The 13,245-nt window shown below is 42.9% G+C and overlaps 1 non-coding gene across 1 annotated transcript; it reads left to right on the top strand.

The window, feature by feature from the left end:
- The first annotated feature begins 5,679 nt into the window (after nucleotides 1–5,679).
- LOC120099080 (small nucleolar RNA SNORA17) lies at nucleotides 5,680–5,811 on the top strand. The gene has a single exon (XR_015646060.1). It is a non-coding gene; the product is annotated as a small nucleolar RNA SNORA17 (small nucleolar RNA).
- The last annotated feature ends 7,434 nt before the right edge of the window (nucleotides 5,812–13,245 follow it).

Here is a 13,245-nt window from a genome sequence, read left to right as displayed (position 1 = left end):
GATCTACAGATTCAATGCAACCCCCATCAAAATACCAATCCAATTCTTCAAAGAGTTAGACAGAACAATTTGCAAATTCATCTGGAATAACAAAAAACCCAGGATAGCTAAAACTATCCTCAACAATAAAAGGACTTCAGGGGGAATCACTATCCCTGAACTCAAGCAGTATTACAGAGCAATAGTGATAAAAACTGCATGGTATTGGTACAGAGACAGACAGATAGACCAATGGAATAGAATTGAAGACCCAGAAATGAACCCACACACCTATGGTCACTTGATTTTTGACAAAAGAGCCAAAACCATCCAATGGAAAAAAGATAGCATTTTCAGCAAATGGTGCTGGTTCAACTGGAGGTCAACATGTAGAAGAATGCAGATCGATCCATGCTTATCACCCTGTACAAAGCTTAAGTCCAAGTGGATCAAGGACCTCCACATCAAACCAGACACACTCAAACTAATAGAAGAAAAACTAGGGAAGCATCTGGAACACATGGGCACTGGAAAAAATTTCCTGAACAAAACACCAATGGTTTATGCTCTAAGATCAAGAATCGACAAATGGGATCTCATAAAACTGCAAAGCTTCTATAAGGCAAAGGACACTGTGGTTAGGACAAAACGGCAACCAACAGATTGGGAAAAGATCTTTACCAATCTTACAACAGATAGAGGCCTTATATCCAAAATATACAAAGAACTCAAGAAGTTAGACCGCAGGGAGACAAATAACCCTATTAAAAAATGGGGTTCAGAGCTAAACAAACAATTCACAGCTGAGGAATGCCGAATGGCTGAGAAACACCTAAAGAAATGTTCAACATCTTTAGTCATAAGGGAAATGCAAATCAAAACAACCCTGAGATTTCACCTCACACCAGTGAGAATGGCTAAGATCAAAAACTCAGGTGACAGCAGATGCTGGCGAGGATGCGGAGAAAGAGGAACACTCCTCCATTGTTGGTGGGGTTGAAGACTGATACAACCATTCTGGAAATCAGTCTGGAGGTTCCTCAGAAAATTGGACATTGAACTGCCTGAGGATCCAGCTATACCTCTCTTGGGCATATACCCAAAAGATGCCCCAACATAGAAAAAAGACACGTGCTCCACTATGTTCATCGCAGCCTTATTTATAATAGCCAGAAGCTGGAAAGAACCCAGATGCCCTTCAACAGAGGAATGGATACAGAAAATGTGGTACATCTACACAATGGAATATTACTCAGCTATCAAAAACAATGACTTTATGAAATTCGTAGGCAAATGGTTGGAACTGGAAAATATCATTCTGAGTGAGCTAAGCCAATCACAGAAAGACATACATGGTATGCACTCATTGATAAGTGGCTATTAGCCCAAATGCTTGAATTACCCTAGATGCCTAGAACAAATGAAACTCAAGACGGATGATCAGAATGTGAATGCTTCACTCCTTCTTTAAAAGGGGAACAAGAATACCCTTTGCAAGGAAGAGAGAGGCAAAAGATTAAAACAGAGACTGAAGGAACACCCATTCAGAGCCTGCCCCACATGTGGCCCATACATATACAGCCACCCAATTAGACAAGATGGATGAAGCAAAGAAGTGCAGACCAACAGGAGCCAGATGTAGATCGCTCCTGAGAGACACAGCCAGAATACAGCAAACACAGAGGCGAATGCCAGCAGCAAACCACTGAACTGAGACTAGGACCCCCGTTGAAGGAATCAGAGAAAGGACTGGAAGAGCTTGAAGGGGCTCGAGACCCCATATGAACAACAATGCCAACCAACCAGAGCTTCCAGGGACTAAGCCACTACCTAAAGACTATACATGGACTGACCCTGGACTCTGACCTCATAGGTAGCAATGAATATCCTAGTAAGAGCACCAGTGGAAGGGGAAGCCCTGGGTCCTGCTAAGACTGAACCCCCAGTGAACTAGATTGTTGGGGGGAGGGCGGCAATGGGGGGAGAATGGGGAGGGGAACACCGATAAGAAAGGGGAGGGGGGAGGGTGATGTTTGCCCGGAAACCGGGAAAGGGAATAACACTCGAAATGTATATAAGAAATACTCAAGTTAATAAAAAAAAAAAAAAAAGGACGGATAAATGTGCATTCTCTGTCAGTGCTAGTGCTAACTCCTGACCTGTCCTCATTTCCTGCCTCAGAAACACAATTGGAAGTCATCAATAGGCATTCTATGATTTGCTTCTCTTGTGTCCTATTTAGGAATGGAGAATGTATCATACATACACGTGTGCATGCATGTATGAGTGCATTTATATGTGTTTGTGTGTACACTGAAATCATGTATGTATGGTCTGTGTGTGTGTGTGTGTGTGTGTGTGTGTGTGTGTGTGTGTGTGTGTGTGTGTACCAGCAATAAGAAGTGCTATTGTTGTGCTGGTGAGATGGCTCAGGTGGGAACGATGCTTGTCCCCAAGGCTGACAACTTGTGTTTCAATCCCAGGACCCACACGGTCAAAGGCAAACCCCAAATCCTGCCAGTTGTCATTTGTCTTCTCATAGTCACAGGCTTGCCATGTCATGCACAACACATACTACACACACGCACACATTTATACACACGCGCATACTCATATACACACATTCATGTTCACATGCTCTTACATACACAAACATACTCACACACTCACACATACATACATATACACTCATACATACAGACTCATGGACACATGCTCTTCCGTACACACTTACTCACATACATTCACACTCACACAGAGACACATACATATACGTGCACACACTCACACATATGCTTCCACACACACTCATGCACACGCTCACACAGTCCCACACTCTGACCCATTCACAAACTCACATACTCATACACACTCACGTACTCTTACACTCACACAGTTCACACTCACGTACACATATACATTCAAACACACACATTCATACTCACATATATGCACTATTCAGGCACACATACAAACTTTCACACACACAGACACTCATACACAACACTCACATGTACATTCACACTCACACATATGCACACTAATACATGCACACACACACACACTCATGCACACAATCACATGCTCTCACATGCACACACATACAGTAAGTACATGCAAAACCTTTACATTTCTAGTCTGCAGATTATTCTGCATGATAGTTTTGTGTAGGAACTTATTCTATCCAAGTAGCTAATTATACACACACACACACACACACACACACACACACACACACACACTCCAGTTGAGATGTTGAATATAATAAAATTCTTCCTATCCACAGAAGTATTTCATGTGATAGTTTCTCGAATACATAGAGTAAAGCAAAGCGGGCTGTTTAGCAGGGTGAAGCGGAGGAATTGAACTTGACTATTTTGGAACTATGGTCTAACGAGAGTAAAAACCCTGTTTCCTTACTTAGGTTGTTCAATGGCCAATCTCCTACTGTACCTTCACAGACAGTAAATGGTTTTTGTGTTCTGTTTTCTTGCAGAGAAGAAGGAGTGGGTGGCTGATTTAGAGTTTTGAGCTGGTACTCTTTCAGCCCGAGTGATTTACTGGGGATCTTTCAGAATTGTTCACTTAATCAGTTTTCAGTTACTTTTTTGAAGAGAAGCGGTGGTCACGAGGGGACTTCTGGTTCTCTGACAGAGGAGATGAAATCCGTCAGACGGCAGCAACATCAGCTCTGTCTATTCCATTTGTGTGCAGAAAGACAGAAAAGGAGGACTGAGAGAACTCCTCGATTCTGCAGAAATCTAACAAGGATGCGCTGCAGGATTCTATTCCCTTGAAGGTCAATCTGCGACAGCCCCGGCACCCAGGAAGTGATTCGATTCAGCTAAGAGATTGGACCTGGTAATTACACTCTCTTTAAATCTGTACCTGAGTTGTAAATTGAGAAGAAAGCCTACCCGTGATCCTTTCCTAAAAGGCAATTTCAAAACAGCTTAAGAGGCTTCAAGGTACAAGCAATTCTTTGATACATGGGCATATTGCAATTAAAGGCTATTCTGTACAATTATGTGGAAATAAGAACGTTCCCCTTTTAAAAATAAATGAAATAACTAAAATGCCCATTCTGTGCGCTTCGCCCTGAGTGCGTCTGGAAATGCAGACAGGCCTGGGTGGTGTTACCGAACATCTATTTTCCCCAAGAGATACTTTCATTAACTCAGAATCACTTCTGAAGTCAGATTCATCATCAAGCCAGTCACACTAGATGAATTTGCTTCTTAGTACCATCATGAAATTGGCTTATTTTTTCTCCTTCCTGATGGGGCGTGACAAGTCAACATGAATACCGCAAATTATGGGAACTAAAGAGAGGGCCTGCCGAGTTCCTGGCAGTAATTGTACTGGAGCAGCATCCTGCCTCTGTTCTCAGGTCCTGCACCTCCTGGTACCCTGCCCTTGATTTACTGGCTCCCTCTGTATCCTCCCCATTTCTCCTCCTCAATCCATATTCCTCCCCTTAATTGCTTACAAAAGGGTATCAAATTCTAACTCCTGCCATCCCTTAGATATATGTAGGATCCCAGCGTGAAGCTGAACTAATTAGAGAAATCGGTGGAACTCCACATTCTATAGCCCTGCCAGGCATCCTCTGAATAAAAGTCAAAACGAAAGTACTTCATTTTTCTCAGTGTGTGTCCTGGGTAGTTTCATGTCAGCTTGACACAAGCTAGATTCATCTGAAAGGAGGGACTTCAATTGAGAAAATGCCTCCCTAAGATCTGGCTGTAGGGCATTTTCTTAATTAGTGATTGATGGGGAAGGGCCCAGCCCATTGTGGGTGGTGCTGTCTGTGGGATGGTGGTCCTGGGTTCTGTAAGGAAGCAGACTGGGCATGAGAGCAAGCCAGTAAGCAGCACCTCTCCATGACTTCCGCATCAGCTCCTGCATCAGATTCCTGCCCTGCTTGAGTTCCTGCCCTGACTTCCCTCAATGATGGACGACAGTGTGGAAGTGTAAGCTAAATAAACCCTTTGGGTCACGGTACTTTATGGCAGCAATAGAAACCCTGACTAAGACAGTGTGAAATCTCTACCCCATTTCCATCCCTTTTTGTGTATGTGCCAAACTCTGATCATATTGTAGCACAGTTTTGGGAACTGTCATACTTTGGAGCTGTTCTTACCGAGTAGTCTGAAAAGTAAGGCCCAGTCATTGATCACCTGGGGGCGATGAACCCCAGAGTGACATTTCCCTGGTTTCATCTCTATTGATCTTTTAAGTATTACTACTATAACCTGTTGAAACCATGAACATACCTTCATCCTAAAAATATCTATAGGGCCATTTTGCTATATGAACTTTGGATAGGGAGAGGGGGGAAATTCGCTCTTTTCACAAAGGAGTTTTTCAAAGTCTACAAATGGAATGGAGCCAGTGGTTCAGTGGTTAAGAGTACCATCTGTTCTTCCATAGGACCAGGGTTCGATTCCCAGCACCCACACAACAACAAGCAACTACTTGTAACTCTAGTTCCAGGGGAACCAACACCATCTAATTAGGCACCACAAACACGTGGTTCACAGACATACATATAGGTATAACATCTATACACATAAAATCAAAACAAATCTTTTAAAACCGTATGGCATAATACAAAAATCCAAGGAGAAATAAATTTTGGGCAAAAATTCAGTTTGTAAAATTTCTTGTAAATAGCCAGTCTTTAAGAAGTTGACGTTTCCCTGCCCTAGAAGTGTTGCAGGTGCGGCTGTTGTATCACGAGTACATCAATAGGTGTTGGAGAGGAGAGGGACTATGTCTACACTCAGTGTTCTGACCTGGGAACATCTGAAGGATTACTAGCCTAACATTTTCTGAAAAAAGCCAGCCTGAGACAATTACCAGTCCAGCCCCAGGCAGTCCCACATGGGCTTCTCAGACTTCTAGTACAGAAAAACCCCACTGGGAAGTAAGCCTCAGACAAAGACTTTTCAAGGGGCCAGCCTGGTAAGGAACAAGAGCTATGGACCCTGGTCCGAAAGTTAGCCTGAGATGACCACCGTTCCAGCTCCACGCAGGGATTGATGGAGGGGGCACACCATGCCAGAGATGACCACTGCCCAGCACTATAACGCAGGGTCACGGCATAGCACTTCTTAGATCACTCCTGACATGATCCCAGACACTCAGAAACCACAGATGCCATTAAGAGGAGCAAGTAAGTGGTAGAGAAATGAAAGAGAAAGAAAAACAGAAGGATGTAGGCACAGTGAAGAGAGGCAAAAGAGAGTAGTGAGGGACAGCCTAGTGTGAGTGGCTAAGTAGCGGATGATGCCACCCCGGGCCATGGTGGGGTCCTGGCCTGTGCTACTACCAGGGGCCTCATCTGGGTCTGTTACCACCAAAGGCCAGGCAGATGTCCCTGGTCTGGGTTACTGCAGGGGACATGTCGATGTTTGAGGGCTGTGTAGAACCTGTCTCACCCCTCACCTAGGCATCCTGGAGGAGTTATCCCTGGGGTCATGAGAGCAGGAGAGATGACTCCATATCAAACTTGGGACACCTGTTCCTGGGACAGCACAAACCCCACACATTTCTGGTGATGCTGGGTAGTCGCCCCTAAGGATCATGGGAGAGCTGGCCCTACCTAATACTCATCTCCGATGTGGTGGCGTTGATGGGGGATAACCTGTTATGCCATACCTCACCCTTAACCACCTGTGACAGGCAGGAGACCTGGCTCTGGGATCATGAGAACAATAGAGCTATCACTGCTCCTCACTCTGGAGAGCAGGCCCTGCACCTCACTTAGGCTGCACAGTAGAGTTGGCCTTAGATATGGAAGTTGCAGGTAAGCCAGCCCCAACAGCATGAGTGGGAGAGAGCTGACCCTGTCTCTTATCTGCTGGGCAGTGGCATGGACAAAGGAGAGATGCCCTTCTCATCTCTTCCTCATCTCTTGCTAGCTGTGTCAAGCAGGAGAACCAGCACCAGGGTCAGGAGAGCTGGAGAACTGGCCATGTCCCTCACTGGCTACTACACTCGGGAGAGCAGGCCCTGCACCTCACATGGGCGGCAGGATAAAGTTGGCCCTGATTGTAGGGGTTGGTGGTGAGCTGAACCCAAGGGGGAGAGAGGGGGAGAGCTGGGGGACTGAGCAGCTCAGATAACTCTCAGGCCCAAGTCCAGGGCTTTGAGTTCATCACTGAACTGCTGGGGTGCATGAAGGGTTTGTCCTACAAATCCCTGTGACACAGGGCAACAATGGGAGCTTCTAATATCAATAGAGTATCAGAAGCCTTGTACCAGACAGAGTCATTGAAATAAATATTTGCAAGCAAATAAGTATAGACAAAAGGGTGCATTATGAGACACAATGTAACACACTACAGCTTCCACAAGGTTTTTTATCTCTGTCAGAGGGCAGGTTACAAGGGAAGAAGAAAGGTAGAGAAGAGGGGGAGATTAGTTAGACTAGGGTACAATATGTGAGATTCACAAGAACAGAGAGAGAGACAGAGACAGAGACAGAGAGAGACAGAGACAGAGACAGAGACAGAGACAGAGAGACAGAATTGAATTTTTGTTTTGTTTTCTGTGGTTAATCTTGATTTTACTTGTCTAAATAGCATTGCTATGTAGAGTACATCTTCACTGATCTGCAGAAAATCTGCCAAGTTGGGTGGGATAATGACCAGCAGTTATCTGATTAATTTTATAGGGACAGAAAAGGCATATCAGCTGCAAGCATCAATCTTGAAATGAGTTTTCTGAAGGCCCTGTATTTCAGAATTATCCATAGCAGACCAAGCAGCATGGTGGACCATCTCCAGGAAAGTCATCTGCTAGCCTTTAGCCTATCCTAGATGGTTCCCCAACAGAAGGAAGAAGCAAGGAAAAGAAAGGAGAGGAAAAGGGAGGGAGGGGAGGAGAAGGGAGGGAAAAGAGGAGAGGCAAGGAGAGGTATCTTAGGGTTTTAGTGCTATAACAGATACCATGACCAATACAAGTCTAAAAGACAACATTTAATTGGGGCTGGCTTACAGGTTCAGAGGTTCAGTCCATTATCATCAAGGCAGGAACATGGCAGCATCCAGCAGGCATGGTGCAGGAGGAGCTGAGAGTTCTACATCTTCATCTAAAGGATGCTAATGGAAGACTGGCTTCTAGGCATCTAGGAGTGACACAACTACTCCAACAAGGCCACACCTCCAAACAGTGCCACTCCCTGGGCCAGGTATATACAAACCGTCACAAGAGGGAGAAGAGAGGAGGCATTCCACCACAATATGGAGCATGTTGGTAAAGACACCCAAACTATCTTGTCAAACCATTTGCTCCAATTGACATCTGCAGAGCAAGAAAAGTAATCCCGCTGAATCCTGCTGAAATTGCTGATTCACAGAGTCACGAGATGTAAAAGCTGTACTGGAGACCAAATGTCACTTGTTATGAACTAATAGGCACCAAACAAATGTGCTAGAAATTTTGTTTGGGAATCTTTGAACCTTCCACATCCCTTTTCATAAATATGATTGGGGTGGAACAGTAAAAAAGCAAAAGGAAATGTAATTACAGACAGGCATCTGCATGGAGATTAACTTAGGGAAGTTAGGTTTTCCTCTTTTTTGGCCCAAAGTGGACCATGTACTCTACAAAAATGATAATCCTGTGAGAAAGGACCAGGCAAGCATTGGCTGCATACAATGATCCAGTTCATAGTAGAGAAGAAATCCTGATGAGTATATAGAGAAGAGTTCACTATTACTAACATTTTCTTTCCCAATATTCATTCATCCATCTAGTGGACTTGAGGTATGTGATATAGTTCACATGTAGAAGTCAGAGACCCAATCTGTGGGCATTCATTTTCTCCCTCCACCATGAGGGTTCTGGAAATCAAACTCAGGTTGTCAGGCTTAGGAGCACACATCTTTACCAGCTGAACCATCTCACCAACTCCTAATATCTTTTTCCTATAATTCCTTGCTCTGGGTTATTTTGCCTGTCATAACTGCCACCATACATGAGACACTTGCTGTTCACGGGATCACAGAAACTTGAGCTAAGAAATGCAAGATGGACATTGGAATTAAACACAGAGGAGGTTGTTGACATCAACACAAAAAGCCAATGATGATGATGATGACGACGACACAGGGAAAATACTATTGTCCATTCACTCAGGCAGCGAATACATTCTGCAGTCTCCCTGTCAGCCATGTCCTATTCTGTACTGCAAAGGGCTGTTAATGGAGTAGCTTACAAAGGTGATGGGAAAATAGCCAGTTTCTAACACTGTGCTTGGAAAATAGTAGAGTTGAAAAAAGAAAAACTTCAATGCCAATACTATATAGGAATTTGACAAGTAGCAGGAGAAAATGGCCCATCCAAGTCAAAGCCCATCTCTCATTTTAAATGTGTCCTCAAGGGGTTGTACGTCATTTGCCACCAACTATGACTTATAAGTATCTGAGTTTTGGTGTTTGCAGAGATCAGTCCCCAATAGACCTATTACACAACAAGCAATTGCACACAGCTGGGAAATTGTACTTTGTAACTACACTATCCTTCAGCACTCACTCTGACTAGAATGTAAATAATTCGGGGAATTATATGGCTTAACATACATATACATTTAAAATGAAGCTAGAAGAAAAAGTTAAAGCTGAGGATATGAGTGTATACCCATGACATCCTTTTTCACACTACCCAAACCTGCATCCAACCTTCCCAGTTACTATGGTGCACATAATCATTTAAACTCACAGTGTCTCCTAGACACTTTTTGCTGGGTTTGGTTTTGGTTTTTTAGGGAGAATTCTATTTGACTGTGATGCTTGAAGCCCTCCTAGGAGATAGGGGAAGATATTCTTCTCTGTGTGGTAAATGAACATGACTTTGACTTGACCATGGATGTCTTTCTGGCATTTGATATTACTTAGCTAGGTGTCTTCCCTTGTTAAGTCATCTCTGTAATACCCACCTTGGGAGTTATTGTAAAGGAAGTGATCATATAAAAACATGGAACCGGACTCCACACTACCTGTGGATCCATTGATGGGCACTTGACTTCACTTTGACTCAGTTTCCTGTCATGTAAAAATGACTCTAGTGTCTGCTGCAAATTAACAACATAGAGTTATGTAAGAACCAGATGCAGATATATGCATAAGAATCCAGTAGGCACTGGCTTCATGAGATCAATCAGTCAACAAGTCATAACTATTGTTGTGACAATGCTGAATTTAAGAAGGCACAGTAACTCCCATCCCCTTTGGATCTAGGACAGAAAAACTAGGCTATGGCACCTTTTCACTACCAATTCTGATTTGGGATCTGTATAGTCAAACATTATCTGGGTTTGTAACTTGTTAGAGACCTGAATTCATTGTAAAATAACTACAAATGTCCAATTTTCAACAGCTTTGTCCAGTAATTCTCGGTCCTAATAACACATTTAAACAAAAGTACTCTAGATCTTTCTGGATTGACATATAGACCACACCCTTCCTTGTCAATAAGGCTCTGTATGTGAGTCTGCTGTAAGAGCCACGTGTTTAGTCCTTTGAGATCTGTCTCCTTGATTGTGTATGTCACAGCCAAAGACCATATTAAACTGAGGCCTCAGAGAAGAAGAAGTCAATTCAAAACTTGATGATCCTTTTCTTTTTCCCTCCTGAAGCTTCTATTAACTCAAGGCCCTACTGCCATAATCCTACATCTTAGCATAATCTTGGACCATGAGTAGAATATTGACTAAACAGATTTGTATATCACAGGAATTCAAATCCATGAATTAGTTGCTATGAACACTGCATCTGCCAGGAGTCACATATGCAGTTAAAATAATTAGCCTTGAGATAGAAATGTATGCTCAGTCAGAAGTTACCAGTAAAACTTCTCAGAAAATCTAGGAACCTTAGGTAAATGTGTCCATCTGAAGCTGGATAAATAGAACTCCAAATTCTTCACCTTCCATTCAATGCAATCAACTCTCATCTTGGTGATTTTATATTTTGACATGTTCTGAAGGGAAAATAAAATTTAAAAAGTGAATTTAAGAATACTATATATACTATACTATATATTATATATCACTAGATTTTAGCACTTGTATATCAAGGGAAAAGGATTTGGTAATGATCTAAGCTATTTTGATTCATATTAACAGTGTCTTGATCTTTTTTTTTAATGCCAAACAAAACTAATGTCTTTACAGTACTTAATTAGTCTATTCTCACTGGCTAGCCAAATGGACCAGGTGGTTGCCAAAACACTATTAGTTTTAGTGTGCAAACAACCACAGCATGAGGTTTGCTATGGTAATTCCTTCCTCAGGATACAAACCCAGTTGAGAGTAAGACCTCTTAGAGAACAGTCATGGTACTGGGAAATTCAAGATTCCAAGCTCTCCTTCTGGGAAAGGTGAGTATGCCCAGGGAAGCCTGAATACCAACCCAACGTTTACAAGGTTTAAAAAAAACTGATTGGAAATTGCTCCTGAGAAAAGATCAAAGACTGGGGCCCTGTGGAAGGAGAAATGGGATAGTTTTTAAATCAATTTTTAAATCACAAGGCTTTGTCAGTCAGCTCAGCAGAAGGCACCAAGGTTTCTGCAGGCTAGAGAAAAAAAATTGACATAAAGAATAAGATGAAGGGGGGGAAAGATAGCAGAGACAAATTTAATGAAAAATTTTGTGTAGATTTTTAAAATTGGATTTGATTCTCTCTCTCTTCACAAAAACTTAAAAGGAAAAAAGGAGAAAGAATTGCCAATAATTCCCAAATAAAAAGCAATAGGAAGCATAAAATCTATCCAGCTGGTCAGGAGCACACACACACACACACACACACACACACATACACACACACACACATACACACACACACACACACACACACACACACGTACACACATGGTTGTTAAGACAGACAGCTCAAGATTCAGGCCTTTGTCCCCTGCTTGCCAGGCATGACGTGTCACTTCTGAAGCTTTGCGTTTTCATCTCTGAGAGGCAGTTCTTGTGTGTGCTGCACATGGATTGGCTACTGTAAGACTAGAAAGGGGGAGACCACGGGGACAAGGGTGAAGAAGGGAACTACTTACTCCAGAGGCCACCTGAAATCTCTCGCCTGCTAACAGTCAAGAGTTCCAGCCCAATTAACTTCATCTGTTGTGCAGGATGTAAACATGGACATAGTGTGCCTTTCACACAGCCGTGTAATATATAAGAAGGCTAAAAGAGCAGGCTGGTGAGGTGGCTCTGCTGGAAAAAGCACTTGCTGCCTAGCCTGACAGCCAGAGTTTGATCTCCAGAGCCCACACAGTAGAAAAAACAGTAATTCCCCCAAGTGTCCTCTGCTCGCCACAGTTGTGTCAAGTTGCACACATACACACACATACATACACACATGCACACACATACACACACATACACACATACATGAACACACATACACATATACTGAATAAATAAGTTTAATATTTAATGTTTAAAGAATGTGTGAAAAATAATGATTAAAATATTAAAACATGACCTCACTTATTTCACAGCTATTAACCTGCAATTTTCTAGGGCTCTCACCACAGAAACCCCACTTACAGTAAAAGACATGCCCCAAATGCCTTGTGCAGAAGGAGTGGCTACTGGTTTCTTTTATCAGATTATAATCCCTCCTAGAGATCTCCAGAGCCACCTACTGCCATGATTGGTTATCATTATTGAAAAGGAGGGGGAAAGGGGAAAAGAAAAGAAAAGGTTTCATAGCAATCCTTTCGGATGCAACTTGAGAACAGCCAAAATGGTGTATGTGTCTGTGGTTAAGACACCTAAGTGTGACTAGTGTGAGGAGTTCTTGTGCAGCACTTTCTTGGGGGTAACTTGTCCTTTCCCTTGGCCCTTGTCTATTTGTAATGAACTTTGTGCTGGTTGGTCCTGAAATTCTTTTCTAAAGCTCAGCAAAGGATCCGGTCTTTCCTGTGCTGAGGATTAATAGGATAACCCCTGAATTTGTTTAGGGAACTCAGGATGCTATAGATGACAAGAAGAAACTGTACCGCTGTCCCCATCACCAGTGAGTAAGGGAGTATGCTTCATAGCAAACATCAGACGATCAGACACTTCACTTTCCTTCCCCCACATTCATCTGAGCTATCTAGATGGAATGACGTCAGATAACTTGTAAACCACCTCTAACCACTGACTGACCAGGTATGTAGCATATGGCTGGAAAGGCTAACAATCACTGACCAAGTCTTTATATTGGATAGTATTGGGCTTCTCGGTTTTGACAGCTATTGGA

The sequence above is a fragment of the Rattus norvegicus genome, chromosome 20 (assembly GCF_021556685.1).
Source record: "Rattus norvegicus strain SHRSP/BbbUtx chromosome 20, alternate assembly SHRSP_T2T, whole genome shotgun sequence".
NCBI lineage: Eukaryota > Metazoa > Chordata > Mammalia > Rodentia > Muridae > Rattus > Rattus norvegicus.
This window is presented reverse-complemented; position numbering and strand designations above follow the sequence as displayed.